Here is a 16,852-nt window from a genome sequence, read left to right on the forward strand (position 1 = left end):
AGTTTCAGAAGAGGTCTTGGGAAGCCCTTCCCACGATCATCAAAGAAATTCAGAGATGGCTTAGGCGGTCTAGAGACACTTCAGGCTTTTCTAGACAAGATCGCGATCGACCCCCTGTGACCACACGAGTCACTTCGATCGCCAGTGGTGGAAATGATCGTCGAGAGAGAGCAGAGTGCCAGTATTGTGGTAAATGGCATTCCGAAAGTTGTAGATTCCGTGACCCCTCCTGTTACAAGTGCGGAGCAGTTGACCACTTTATTAAAGATTGCCCAAGGTTGTGCAGCAGAATGTAGATCGAGTGGGAAACCGGCGCTACCACTGCTCGAGGTAGACCATCTAGAAATACAGGCAATGCTAGTGGTGGTCAGAGAGGATCTAGAGATGCTACAACCAGATCCAAGGCTCGCGCTCCTGCTAGGGCTTATGCTATACGCGCACGCGAGGATGCTTTCTCACCAGATGTTATTACGGGTACTTTCACTCTCTTTGATACTAATGTGATTGCTTTGATTGACCCTGGTTCTACTCATTCTTATATATACTGAAACGTTAGCATCCAGTAAGACTTTACCTATTGAGTCTCATCGAGTTCGTAATTCGGGTGTCAAATCCCTTGGGTCATTACGTGCTTGTCGACAAAGTGTGTAAGAAATGCCCCCTAGTAATTCGAGGTTCCTGTTTTCCGGCGGACTTGATGCTATTGCCATTTGACGAATTTGATGTTATCCTCGGTTTAGATTGGTTGACCGTACATTATGCGGTTGTGAATTGCAAAAGCAAGACTATTGATTTGAGGTGCGCAAATAATGAGATGATCCGAGTTGAATCTACGGACTTAAAGGGGTTGCCAGCTGTAATATCATCAATGTTGGCCCAGAAGTATGTGAGAAAGGGGTGCGAAGCATACCTTGCATATGTACTTGATGATAAGGAGTTAGAAATAAAACCCGAATCTGTACCGGTGGTTTGTGAATACCCGGATGTTTTTCCCGAAGAATTACCGGGTTTGCCACCTGTTCGGGAGATAGAGTTTGGTATTGAGCTTGTACCTGGGACCACATCGATTTCGATAGCTCCGTATCGTATGGCACTAACGGAATTGAAGTAGTTGAAAGCTCAGTTGCAAGAGTTGGTGGATAGAGGTTTTGCTCACCCGAGTTTTTCACCTTGGGGTGCACCAGTGTTGTTTGTGAAAAAGAAGGACGGAACCATGAGGTTGTGCATCGACTATCGTCAGCTTAATAAAGTGACAATAAAGAACAAATATCCGTTACCGCGTATCGATGATTTGTTCGATCAACTGAAGGGAGCCTCAGTGTTCTCAAAAATAGATTTGAGATCGGGCTATTATCAGTTGCAAATCCGAGATTCGGACATACCCAAAACTGCCTTCAGAACGAGATATGGTCACTACGAGTTCTTAGTGATGCCGTTTGGGCTCACTAATGCCCCTGCGGTATTTATAGATTTGATGAATCGGATCTTCAAACCATATTTGGATCGGTTCGTAGTTGTGTTCATTGACGACATCCTGGTCTATTCAAGAGATGAGACCGAACATGCGGAGCACCTGAGATTAGTGTTGCAAATATTACAGGATAAGCGGTTATATGCTAAGTTCAAGAAGTGTGAGTTCGGTTAAGAGAGGTTAGCTTCTTGGGTCATGTGGTATCTCAGATCGGTATTCGAGTCGACCGAGCAAAATTTCAGCCATACTTAACTGAAGCCTCCAAGAAATATTACGAGGTTCGGAGTTTTTGGGACTTGCTTACATTACCGACGGTTTGTAAAAGGATTCTCGATGATAGCCACACCCATGATGAAACCGCTTGAGAAAGATGTCAAGTTTGAATGGACGGAAAAGTGTCGAAAAAGTTTCGACCAATTGAAAACTCATTTGATGAAGCTCCAAGATTAGTACAAATTTTAATCGGCAAAGAGTTTGTCATCTATAGTGACGCCTCCCTACTTGGGTTAGGTTGCGTATTGATGCAAGAAGGTCGAGTTGTGGCCTATCGTCGAGACAATTAAAGCCACATAAGAAAAATTATCCGACCCATGATCTCGAATTGGTCGCCATCGTATTCGCCTTAAAAATATGGCGACATTACTTATTTGGTGAGAAGTGCCATGTGTATTCGGATCACAAAAGTCTCAAATATTTGATGACTCAAAGAGACTTAAATCTGCGACAAAGACGTTGGCTCGAGTTGTTAAAAGATTATGAGCTTGTCATTGATTATCACCGGAAAGGCTAATGTGGTTGCGGACGCCTTAAGCCGAAAATCACTGTTTGCTTTACGAGCTATGAATGTACACTTGTCTATTCTACCCGACAATGTGTTAATAGCCAATTAAAGGCCAAACCATTATTGACTCATCAAATTCGTGAAGCTCGAAAAGTTGACGATGAGTTGGTTGCAAAAGCGGGCCGAGTGTGTTCGAACAAGGAATCGGAGTTTCAAATTGATGATGACGATTGTTTGAGGTTCAGAAGTCATCTGTGTGTTCCAAAGAATTCGGAACTTATTTTGATAATTCTGAACGAAGCCCATTGTAGCCGAATGGCAATCCACTCGGGGAGTACGAAGATGTACAACGATTTGAAACGTCGGTTTTGGTGGCATGGTATGAAACGAGACATCTCCAACTTTGTTTCGAGATGTTTAATATGTCAACAAGTGAAAGCGGAACATCAAGTGCCTTCAGGATTACTTCAACCGATTACGATACCCGAGTGGAAATGGGATCGAGTCACAATGGACTTTGTGTCCGGACTGCCATTGTCAGCGAGCAAGAAGGATGCGATTTGGGTTGTTGTTGATAGACTGACTAAGTTGGCTCACTTTATCCCCATGCGTACGGATTTTTCATTGGATAAACTAGCTGAATTATACGTTTCTCAGATTGTGAGATTACACGGGGTACCGATTTCTGTTGTGTCGGATAGAGATCCGAGATTCACCTTGCGATTTTGGAAGAAATTGCAAGAAGCTTTGGGCACCAAGTTGCATTTCAGCACCGCTTTTCACCCCCAAACTGATGGTCAATCCGAGCGGATAATTCAGATACTTGAGGATATGTTGAGATGTTGTATCCTCGAGTTCAGTGGTTCATGGGAACGGTATTTACCTTTGATTGAATTCGCTTACAACAATAGTTTCCAATCAAGTATTAAGATGGCGCCTTACGAGGCCTTGTACGGGCGTAAATGCCGTACACCATTGTTTTGGACCGAGCTCGGTAAAAGCAAAATTTTCGGAGTGGATTTGATTAAAGATGCTTTGAGCGAAGTAAAAGTAATCCGTGAAAATCTGAAGATAGCCTCCGATCGTCAGAAGTTGTACGCGGATCTGAAACGAAAAGACATTGAGTATCAGGTGGGAGATAAAGTGTTTCTTAAAGTTTCGCCTTGGAAAAAGATACTCAGATTTGGGCGCAAGGGCAAATTGAGTCCGAGGTTCATCGAGCCATATGAGATATCCGAACGAGTCGGTCCAGTTGCGTATCGTTTGATTTTGCCCCCTGAACTTGAAAAGATTCACGACGTCTTTCATGTTTCGATGCTTCGACGCTATAGATCTGATCCGTCGCACGTAATTAGTCTATCAGAGGTTGAAATTCAAGCCGATATGAGTTATGAAGAAGAACCGATTCGTATCTTAGCTCGTGAAGTGAAGGAGTTGCGAAACAAAAGGGTTCCGTTAGTAAAAGTGTTATGGCTCAAACACGGGATGGAAGAAGCTACTTGGGAACCCGAGAACTCTATGAAAGAGCGTTACCCAAACCTATTTACCGGTAAGATTTTCGGGGATGAAAATTTCTTAAGTGGGGGAGAGTTGTGACAGCCTTAAAACGACCCTAGTCGGAATGTGGTTTCGGGACCACAAAACCGAGGCATAAAAATAATTTGATATTTATTTTGATGCCTATAATATGTGTTAACTCATGTGTGACATTTTTGATGCTTTAATTTAGAGTTATAAATGTGAATTTCACTAGAAAGGACCTAGTAGTAAACTTTAAAAGTATGAGGGGAAATGTGTGATGACTAGTTGATCATGCATGCAAAATGAGGGTTTGCATGTCAATTTCCCTTTTATTAGCTAATGGCCGCCATGACAAGGAGGATGGGCAAAACATGTCATAGACATGTTTTGTTGGTAGTATGGGTAATAAAGAATGAAAAAAAAAAGAAAAAAATGGTCTCATGCATGCCCATTGTTAGTGAGTTGTGGAGAAAGAAAGAAGAATTTTTGTTCATCATTTTCATTTCCTTTGGGCTGAAAATTCTAAGGAAGAAGGAAGGAATTCTTGTTTCATGTTGGTTTGGAAGAGGTTTAGGAGGAGGTTTGGCCATACTTGTACCTAGATTAAGGTAAGTTTGATGTTTTGCCATGAGATTCATGTATATTTTAGTAGTTAGCTTGAGTTCTAACTAGCCATGGTTCAAATCCTTACTATGTCATGGAGATGATATTCGCTAAGGTGAGGTTGTGTTGATATCATTTGCATGCTAAAAGTGAAGCTTTGTAATGGTGCATGTGATGGTGGATTGAGGATTATTGAATATTCTTTTTAGCACTTTTGAGTGAGAGTTTGATAGATACCATGAGGTTAAACTTCATGACATTGTAAGCTTGTAAGTTGGATGATGAAGTTCATGCTTTGTGAAGGTAAATGGGGTAGAAGAAGCATTCGGCCATAATGAAAATATATGAGATAGTCATAGTCATCCTTATGATTCGGCCCTTGCACCTATATGTATATATGTTAGCACATGATGTATTGGCATGACATATATACTATTTCAAGGTATATATTTGCTTGTGATGATGTTTCGGTTATGAAGTACATGAGAGATGTGTATTGAGCTACAATATGTAATGCGTTAGTTAGTAAAATGTATGCTGTTTTTGTGTGGTATTAAGTGTATAATTGGCCTCAACATGGACATGCATATTCGGCCACATGAGGGGAGTTGGTGTGCATGCATTCGGTTAAAGGCAAGCATAATGATGCCTATTCTTGGCTTGGAAAATTCGGCTAAGGAGAGTACTAACTAATGTGTTGAATTCGATTCGTGATTTCATACACATGTGACTCTAATGTCTAATGTATATAAGGGCTAAGTACCTTGAGCTTCACTTTGATGATTGAATGAATTATATTGAATTGCTTGTTGTGATTAAAAATTGTGCATGACCATTGTGTATTTGAGCTAAAGGATGGCCATATGACCATTTAAATTCCTTGTCATATTCGGCCATAAGCTATCATAATGAGATTTTAATAAGTTAAATTTGTGTGAATTAGCTCAAGAGCTTAGAGGACCACAGTTGGATAAGGGAAAGGAAAAAGTGATCGAATAGCCGTCGAAATCGCTCGACAATATCCAAGGTAAGTCTTCAAGTAATGACCCTACTTGAATTATATTGAAATCATGCTCCTTGTGTGTGGCTATTGAGCCGAAATTGTAAAGGTTTGATAAATATTTTGTGTTTGAGCCTTAGTAACGAAAATGAAATATGGATGTGTCGTGATTATTGATATATGTGTACATGAGCATTTGAATGATACCCGGGCTAAGTCCCGAAGGCATTTATGCTAGTGATTATATCCGGGCTAAGACCCGAAGGCATTCGTGCGAGTTGTTATATCCGGGCTAAGACCCGAAGGCAATTGTGCAAGTTACCAAATCCGGGTTAAGACCCGAAGGCAATTGTGCTTGTGGTTATATCCGGTTGAATCCCGAAGGTACGTGACTCGGAAATGAGCAATCTTGCTGTAAAAATTTCAGTCTATACACTTGTGAAAATTCCAGCAATGAGGTATGTTCGTATGTGCTTGAATTAGTTGAGCCCTTACAAGTAAGTATTCGCTCAGTTGATAAACGAGCTACCGGCCTTTGGCTAAGTTGTTCTTTTGTGTATAAACATAAGGGTCGGTAATGTGAAGTAAGTATGATTATGAGAATGTGTATTAATAAAGTGATTCATTTAGTTATGTAAATGTAATACTTTAGTCAAAGCTGATTTCATTATTTGAGACTTACTAAGCATTAAAATGCTTACCCCGTTGCTTTGGCTCTCTGTTTTATAGATTTTGCTCGTTAGCTATCAGATTCGGGATCATCGAAGTCGAAGTCATCCACACTATCAGAGCCCCCATTTTGGTACAATTTTGGTTGAACTTTGAGATGGCATGTATAGGACTACCCTTTTGTTGTAGGTCATGTACCTTTCGGTTTTGTGTAAACTTGGATAGCCATGCGAAAATGGCTTATATACGTTTTTAGCATAGTACTATAATCTTTTGTATGTTGATCATTATGAGGTATGGAATTGTTTTGAAACGATTAGCCATTGGAATGGTTAATCATGATCACACTTTGTGCTATGTATGCAAAAGGGGCCAATTGAATCATGGAAATCATGAAATAGGTAAAGCCTACCTTAAAGGCAGATGCTGACAGCAGCAGTGATGTGGATGTGAAAAATCACTAAAAATAGTAGGAATGGTATTAAATAGTGAATAAATTATGTAAATGAACCTTGATGAATCTACTTTCATATGGAAGAAACGAAAGGTCATATGAGTTATATGTTAAGAGATATTAAAGTTTTCGTGAAACAGGGCCAGAACGGTTTCTGGATCCCCTGTTCCGACTTTGGAAATTCATTGTAAATTAACCAGAGATAATTAGGAGTCATGCTATATATGTATAGATTCCTCGCTGAGTGTAGTTTCTATAGAAACAAACGGCATCAGTATTGAAGCCCTGTACAGGGAGATATCCAATTCGTAATGCGTGAAGGTCAGTATAGTCGAACCCTGGATTAGGGGAGACTTTAACTAATAAACTGTACTAATTGGCCCCACCAAAAATTCTAGAAAAAAATATGTTGATGGACTTATGAGTCTAGTTTCAGGGAAAATTTACGAAACTGATTTTCGAGCTTTAAAACTCAAGATATGATTTTTAAGGCGACAGTGATGCAGTAACCAGCTAGTCTGGAAAATTTTTTTATGGACTATGAAACAATTAAGTTAAGTCTGTGTGCACCTTGTGTTCGATTCCGGTAACGGACTCGGGTACGGGGTGTTACAAGATAGGTGGGAAATGTAGCTTAAACCAAGCCTAATTTGCCCCACACGATTGGGTACACGGGCTTGTGTCTTGACCGTATGTCTGTTGTATCTTAGTTATATAAGTCAGAGAGTTACACGGGCATGTGGTCAGCCGTGTGACCCAAGTCAGTATGTATGCCCTGTTTTGCCATAGCCTAGACACAAGAGCGTGTCTAATGCGTGTAAGGCACACGGCCTATTCACACGGGCGTGTGACCCTTTAAAGTATGAAATTTTTCTAAGTTTCTTAAAGTTTGCTAATGTTATTGGTTTAGTCCTGAACCTCTTTTAGGCATGTTTTAGGTCTCGTGGACCTATATAAGGGACAATTTGTTTATGAATGAATGCGATATGATGATATATGTAAATAGTATGTGAAATTTGTTGTAAATGATGTGAAATGGTTAGTAATTGTGACAGCCCTAATATGGCCCTAGTCGGAAAGTGGTTTCGGGACCACAAAACCGAGTCTTAAAAATAATTAAATGTTGTATTCTATGCCTATTATAAGTGAAAGTGTATGTGTGAAAATTTCATGCTTTGATTTTGTTATTTAAATGTGAAATTAATTAAAAAGGACTTATGTGAAAAATATTGAAATTGTGATAGGTTGAAGTGTAGTGGTCAAATATTGCATGGCTTAAAATATGGGGATTTGCATGTCAAATTCCCCATTTTTAAGTAAGTGGCCGGCCATGTTAATGGTGGAATAGCCATATATGCCTTACATATTAATATTATAATAGTTAATGGGTTAGGAATGAATAAAAAAAAAAAGGGACCATACATCCTTGCCTGGTTCTTGCCGAATGTGGGAGAAAGAAGGAGGAAAGATACTTTGAGGATTTCGGCCAAGGAGAAAACTCAAAATCTAAGGTAGAAAAAAAAGGGCTCTTTGATATTTGGCCTTGGTGATTCTAATTGAAGGTATGTTTAATTTTATTTCTTGATAATTTATGCGAAATTGAGTTAATTGCTAAGATCCTTTCATAGCCCATGACTCAATTTTTGTTATTGGTTTGAAGTGATGCATTTGGCTATGGGTTGTAGAGTGTCTTGGTTGGTGTTTTGATTTTTTTTTTTTGTGATAAGGCATGAAGATGGTTGATTTTGAGTGTTTAATAAAAAGGATTGGATGTGAGTGTGTGTGAAATAGCAAATGATGAGTCTCGGTAACTTCATGAAGTGTTCGGCTATTGTGTTTATGTGAATATATATATGCTGAATGTAGTCTTGGATAAGTAAATTTTGATGTATTAGATTGGTAACACGGTTATGCCGATTGTGAAAATGTGATAAAGGTGCCAAGAAATATTTGTAAAGATGTATAGTGCCGAATGTGTTCATGAATAAATAAGTTATGTGGGTTGTTTAAATGAAAGGAATGGATAAGTTAAGGTATAATTGAGCATGATGTATTGTATTGAGATTATGCGTAAGTGAAAGTATAGATATGTGATGAAATTGATTGGTGATATAAATGTTTAAATAATGTGAATGCAAGGTATGTGTGAAAGAGTAAATTGGTAATAAATCTGCTTGGGACAGCAGCAGTAACGTGATTTTGGAAAATCACCATAAATTGTGGGAGATGAGTTAGAAGCTGAATAAATTATGTAATTAAAGCTTAATGAGCCTAGTTTTTTATAAAAGAAACCGTGAAAGCAAATGAATTTCTGACAATGAGATATTTGAAGTGGCGTGGGATAGAGTCAAATGACTTTGGGGTCCCCTATTCCTTTTATTTAGAAAATCATTATAATTTGTACAAAAATTGTTATAAGATAAAGTTCATATTATTAGACTCCATAATGAGTCTAGTTTCAAATGAAATCAACGAGAACATATTTTGAATTCTGTACAATGAGAAATTTGATTTGTAGTGAAGAGTGGTCAGATTAGTCAATTAGTGAAACAGGGGAAACTTTAAGAAATATCTGGTATTGATTGACCAAACTAAAAATTCTGAAAATTTTATGGATAGAAGATATATGAGTCTATTTTCAGGGAAAATTAACGGCAATTCTTTTGGAGTTTCGTAGCTCCACTTATAAATGATTTAGTGACTGTTGCTGAGGAAGACAGCTTGCAGTGAAATTATGATTATGTGGTAAACATTGACAAAAATTTGTTAATGAGTTGCTTATTGATTTCTTATATGCTTACTATGATCTGTATGTGTGAAATTCGAATATATATATTATATATTCTGAAAGTGATGCTTGAATCGTCGAATAATGACTATGTTTAAAATTTTTGAATTTAAGCTCAAGAGCATAGAGGGGCAAATTCGGATAAAGGAAAAGAGAAAGTAATCAAATAGTCGTTGTAATCGTTCGGTAACATTCGAGGTAAGTTCTTAAGTGTTTAAGCTTGATTCCTTTTTATATGCCTAAGAGTTAAATTAATATGGCAAAGAGAACATAAATTTTATTTAGTTAATGTGCCGAATATGTAACACCCCGTACCCGAGTCCGTTACCGGAGTCGAATACAAGGTGCACACAGACTTAACTTAATTGTTTTCACAGTCCATAAAAAAAATTTCCAGACAAATTGGTTACTGCATCACTGTCGCCTTAAAAATCATATCTGGAGTTTCAAAACTCAAAAATCAGTTCCGTAATTTTTCCCTGAAACTAGACTCATATGTCCATCTACAGATTTTTTTCTAGAATTTTTGGTTGAGCCAATTAGTACAGTTTATTAGTTAAAGTCTCCCATGTTACAAGGGTCGACTACATTGACCTTCGTGCGTTACAACTTGAATATCTCCCTGTGCAGGGATTCAATACTGATGCCGTTTATTTCTATAGAAACTAGACTCAAAGAGGAATCTATACATATATGGTATGACTCCTAATTATCTCTGGTTAATTTATAATTAATTTCCAAATTCGGAACAGGAAATCCAGAAACCGTTCTGGCCCTGTTTCACGAATACTTAAATATCTCTCAATATACAACTCATATGACCGTTTCGTTTCTTCCATATGAAAGTAGATTCATCAAGGCTCATTTACATAATTTATTCACTATTTAATTCCACTCCTTCTATTTTTAGTGATTTTTCACATCCACACCACTGCTGTTGTCGGCATCTATTACTAAAACAAACCATGCCTATTTCATGACTTTCCCTTAATTTAACTAATAATTCATCATGCATGTCCCAAATTATAACCATGATTAGTGTCCAAACATCACAAAACCAATTCCAACCAAACATTTACGCCATTTTCGCATGGCTAAAAGTTTACATACCAAATTTCAACAAAGCATAACAGCCAATACATGCCGAAATGTACTCCTAGACCAACTACGAAGAAAATACCAAAAGTTGTTAGCCGGTGTGATGACTTCGATGACGGTCCCGAATACGCAAAAAGTCGAGTCCAAGAAACCTAAAATAGGTGACAAGCAAACACTGAATGAGTATATAACTCAGTAAGTCATAAGCAATGCATTACCAACTATTAATAACATTATCACAAGAGGAAACAAAATGGAACGAGGCTAATTACTCCATTCAAACCGAACTATACCATAGTTCCTTAGACCTTTCGATTCAATCTCATACCAAGTTACACATTCACATTCCATATACTAATCAATAGGATATTTGAGGCATTTTTACACACCATTTTGTTTTCGTTACAATCATACATCTACATGACCTTTCACTTATTCCACGATAATTCTCATGTACGTGACTTCAATTTGAATTGTCACATAGGTTCAAAACTTACCAAGCTTAACTCCAAATATAAACATAGCGCCTATTAGTCATGAACTCAAGGTACTTACCCGATCCGCTGTCCGTGATCGACTCAATAATGTCGCACACTCAGTGTCAATAGTGATTCAAAAGCATATAGTGAGTCCGCACACTTAGTGCTATATAATCAACTCGCACACTTAGTGCTATATGATCAAACTCGCACACTTAGTGCTGTACAAATTTTAAACCCGCACACTTAGTGTCATTCTCATGATCACAAATGTTTATACCCGCACACTTAGTGCCGAAATCAACAACTCAATGCATCTCACCTCTTTTCTTTTCATTCAATACTTTCATCACCACATACATACATGTACATAAATTTATCATTCCTTTTGGCATAATTACATAGACATTATGTCTATTTAAATCAATACAAAATATATGCTTAGTGACCTATCTTGTGTGGTGTAAAATAATTCCAAGTCGGCTACTCGACGACCTTCGATTTCCCCTTGTTGGACGCCTCTCCTTTAGGATCTTGAGCTTAAACAAATAAATTAACTCATTCAACCGCTTTGCTACACATATTGATATTCACAATTTAATGATTTTATGACATACGGAACGGCATGGTAAAATTTTTTATCTTGCTACCTCATGCTCTTAGCTATTCGGCTCATAACCATATGCTATAGCCCTACTATCAATAATCCAATCACACATGCATATATATATATATGGTCGAATGTACAAAGCATAGACTCATCATCACCTATGCTCTTAATTTGATGGCCGAATATGCATACATGTATATACACTATTAATCAATCACTAACATTGCACTTCACCTTAATAGCTAGCTTAGCAACCCTCGATTTAACACATAGTTGTTCATAACACAACTTAAGCATACTCTCCATTCCATCAATTCCAAAACTTAATGTCTTACTCAAAAATGCTAAAAAGAAAATCCAAGAGTCATCAATCCACCATCACATGTATCATTAACAAGCTTCATATTTAGCATGCAATGACATTAACACAAAATCTACCTTGGCGAATATCATCCCCATGATATAGCAAAGTTTTGAACCATGGACTAATTAGAACTCAAGCTAGCAACTAAGAACATGCATGAATCTCATGGCACAACCTCAAACATACCTTAATCTAGACACAAGTATGGCCAAACCTCCTCCTAATCCTCTTCCAAACCAAGCATGAAGCAAGAACCCTTCCTTCTTCCTTAGAATTTCAGCTCAAAGAAATGAAAAAAGATGAACAACAAATTTTTTTTTCTTCTCTTTCTTCAACTCACGGCAAGGGGAAACACTCACCATTCTCTTTTTTTTGTTCCTTTCATTATTAAATTCCCATGCTCATTATTTTTATTTTTTCTTACATACACCATTGTCCCAACATGTTTTATGACATGTTTTTACCCATAATCCTTGTCATGGCGGCCACTAGCTATTAGGGGAAATTTGACATGCAAGTCCCCCCTTTTGTTTACATGCCCTATTAGGTCCTTATAGATTAGCCTATCACATTTCAAAAGTGTCACACAAGTCCTAATGACTGAATTCACATGCAATCGACTAAATCGAAGCTCGAAATTTTCACACATTCATAAATACATATTCTAGACAATAAATATTACGTTCAAACATTTCGGTGACTCGGTTTAGTGGTCCCGAAACCACTTCCCGACTAGGGTCAATTTTGGGCTGTCACAGAATATGTAATGATTTAAGGCTATAAGTCGATTATGGCTATTATGCTTAAGTTGAATTGGACTTGGAAATTTGATGCACTAAATGAGTGTTACAATGAATAAACTATGCCGTATATGTGTTGGTAGAGATATCACGATTTGTGATTATTAAATATCTAAAGGAAACCATGATGTGTATAAAATTATTATTATTAGTCCTTTGTGGTAGCCGAATATGGCTTGGCACTAAAGTGATTAATTGTGAACTTCGATGAGGTGAACTATTAAAAGTGTGGTGTTATAAGACTATGGGCTAATACGATATGTGGATTCGTTTCGTAAAGTAAATTATTCAGGTACGAACAACCTAATTATGTACATGTGAATTAAATGAAAATGATGATTGATGTGAATCGAACCTATAAGAAATGGTTTCATGTTTAGGTTCAACTATGAGACCTTGTGTTAAATCGACGAATTCATTCAATACATTAAGTTGGCCAAGTATGCGATATGTACTTATACACGTTAAACCGATTGGAATTGAATCATGAATGTGAATTGAGAAGCATAGGTAAAAATGCCTATCTCATATATGTGAGTAAGGGTAAAACCATCGTAAATTATCGATAAGGATGGGCTATGTACGGAACCATCTTATAATTGCTAATTTGTAAGGTTGTGTGCGAATCAGTGAGCAATATGTATATATTAGATGAATTGTGACCTTTTGGTTCTACTTGAATTAAGTTGTGCGATAAATAATTTATGTATATGACTTTTAGTCGAATGGTCACTATGGGTTAAGTTTGAATGGTGAAATGGATATGTGATATTTATGTATGACTTTTGAACCAAAATGTAAATGATGGTGTTCATATGGAGCTTATATCCGAATGTAGCAAATGACTACTAATGTGATATATTGAATGAGATGTGCTAATATATGATTAAATATGCATGATATTTGATGTATATCCGGGTTAAATCCATGCAGCTTCGTCTTTGGTATTATATCCGGTTAAATCCATGAGCCTAGTCTTTGGTATTATATTCGGGCCTTTGAGCCTAGCAGGCTATTATGCCGGTGAGACACTATTCGGGCCTTTGAGCCTAGCAGGCTATTATGCCGGTGAGACACTATTCGGGCCTTTGAGCCTAGTAGGCTATTATGCCGGTGAGACATTATTCGGGCCTTTGAGCCTAGCAGGCTATGATGCCGGTGAAATACTATTCGGGCCTTTGAGCCTAGCAGGCTATAATGCCGGTGAGATACTATTCGGGCTTTCGAGCCTAGCAGGCTATAATGTCGGTGAAATGATAATCGAGCCTCGAGCCTAGCAGGCAAAATGCCGGTGATTTGAGAAAAGTCTAAGACTAAGGTACCTCGTGTTAGATTGACAAATGAATACATTCAATATGTTAAGTGGGCTAGGTATACATTATGTACTCATATGTGAGTTTGATTTGAAGTGAATCATAAGTGTGTAATGTGATACATACGTGAATAAATGTTATAACTATATCTATGATCATGATACACCGGGTCAGGGTGTGAAAGTATGTGGAAGTATTTGATTTAATTATGTTATATGAATTCAGATTAAGTGTAATAAGAATATTAAACGTGCATTATGTGTTTGTGTGTATTCGGCCAGATGGCAATATACCTAGAATATGGCCTCTTGAGAAATTAAATAATCGAAGTATAATTGTGTTTAATTGTTTGCATTGCTTAAAACTTACTGAGCTTATGAAAGCTTACTCCGTTGTTACATTCCTCTGTTTTATAGATTGTTGGCTCCAGCACTTGCTCGAGTTGGAGTTCACGGAGATATTATCACACCGTCGAGCTCACGCTATTGGTGTAAGTAAATCCTAGTATTTCGAGTCTATGGCATGTATAGGGTTTTAATGTTGAGTATGTGATACTATAAGTTAGCCAAAGGTGGTGGCTTGTATTGATAAAGTGTTTTGGCCATGTAAATTGGCCTATGTTGGCTAGTGATATTTTGGGCCTCGTAAGCCCATACATGGGACAGATCGCATGTGAAAAGAAAAGTTTTAAATTGTTTGAGATTTCTTGGCCCTGTTTAGTATAGAAGCGTTAGTAAAAGTCGGGTAACACCTCGAACCCTATTCCGGCGAGGGATACGGGCGAGGGGTGTTACAGTAATGCCTCGTAACCTTATTCTGGTGACAGATACGGGTTAGAGGTGTTACAATCATTCCATGATGTCACTATCCCCGAAGGTAAAGCATTCAGCCATGCTCTTGCATGATCTCTTAAAGAATATGGAAATGGTTTAAGCCGCAGGGCGTCTTCAAGAACACCCTATTACCTGAACAAGTCACAAACTTCTAGAAAAATTCATAAATGCAATCTTGGATCTTCAGTGGGCGGTCCACCAAACTATCCTACTGTTTGCAACATCTAAAACATTACCAGTTTCAGTTCAAACTATTGAGCCTGTATTTGTGGTCTGACAATCCCTAGATTTAGGTCATCCAAAATTGGCACAACATGCTCTGGGATTGGTCTATCTCAGTCATCTATCACCTGACGAATAGGAGATTAACATCATGACCATTTAGATTGTCGTTGAGACCGGAATCATTCCCATTTCTGGCCATTTTTCTCAATTCTTTTCACCTTCTTCGCAAAGTTCTTTCGATCTCTAGGTCAAAAGGATACTCATTATTAGCAGGAATGCCTCTTCTTATACATTACTAACAAACCTGTAGAAATTAGAATTGACAACCCTAGAAAGTAATCTAGGGAGATAGGCCAAGAGGGTAAGTCTATGGAGCATCTCATAATTTATCTCGATTTAAACTACGAGGTCAAGAGATAAGTGGTTTTTTTATTGATTAATCAGTTAGAGGCTGAGAGGTAATAATTGGTTAGTTATTAGCTAATTCACTAAAACTCAAGTTTTGAAGTTCATTACAAATACTGAAGTGAGTTATTCTTATACCTGTTATTTGAGATTTCGTTAATTGTTTATTTATTTTCAGTAATTTTAGTTTATTTTATGATCTTAAAATTTACTATTACTTGTTGTAATATAATTTTCAATTATTATTATTTAGACTCATTACTGTAGAAAAAAATCAAGTTTAGTCCATCCTTCCTTGGGTACGATCCACGGAATATTTCCAGTACCCCGTTGTACTATACTATATTACAATTTGACCCATATACTTGCAAGCACCACTGCTTCAATTTCATATCTTTCTATTGTAGTATTTTTAGGTCATACGTTCACATGTTTGGCAACGGTCAGTAGGTGGCGAATAGGTCCAGATAGCTAGAGACTTTTTGGTCAATCCAAATCCTCCATCTCAGCTCAAGAAATGTTTGTTTTGAGTCTCTTGAGTTTAGTCCTGTATTGGCATATACCTAAGTGAACAGGAAATAGTTAGAGTCTACTATGCCGATGTTAGTCACTTTGGTATTTTGAGTGATTGTATAATTTGTTTATAAGTTAAGGACAAAGCATGTATGCATATATTATGTTATGTCCAATGTCCTAGTTGAAGTATGAAGAATATGCATTTGAATGTTTGGTTGCTTGATTTTTAAGTAAGGTTACTTGATTGTTAAGCATAATCATTATATTAGCACTTGGAGGTGTTGTTGAGAGTATGAAAGATGTTTTGAGCTTGGCTTTTAAGTATTATAAGTCATTGGTTTGGTATGGTAATGTTGAGGGTCAAATTAGGTGAGTTTTGAGGTGATTTTTGGGTCCAAGCATAGTCGTATCAAAACTTAAGATCAATTGTGTCGATACAAGTATGATAGTGAGCAAAAAGTTACAGTAGTAGGGACTTAAACTGATACAACTATGGCAGACATGAGACCCTCCTATAATTTGAGTTTTTTTGACTCCCAAAGATTCGTACTCAATCCCATTCACCTCTGAACATCTAGAAATCGTTTTAGAATGTTTTCAACTTGATTTTAAAGTCCTCAAATTGAATATTATTATTTAATGGTTTTATAAATATGTCTAAATTCAAATTATTTAATGAACTTATCATATGACGATAGTATGAGTTGCTTTGGAAACACAATGTGTCACTCTCATTTTGACTCGTCATCTAGGTCAGGTGTAGGGTTTTAGAACAAAGATGACTTAGAAATTAATTTAATTTCTTTGAATTGTTATTTAATTTATTGTAATTAAATAATTGAGTCAAGAGTAAAAATTAAATTAATTAGTCATTGTAGTTTTATTGAACATGTAAGATTAAATGTATTTATCGTAGATTCTA

This window comes from Gossypium arboreum, chromosome 5, assembly GCF_025698485.1.
Source record: "Gossypium arboreum isolate Shixiya-1 chromosome 5, ASM2569848v2, whole genome shotgun sequence".
In the NCBI taxonomy this organism is placed as follows: domain Eukaryota; kingdom Viridiplantae; phylum Streptophyta; class Magnoliopsida; order Malvales; family Malvaceae; genus Gossypium; species Gossypium arboreum.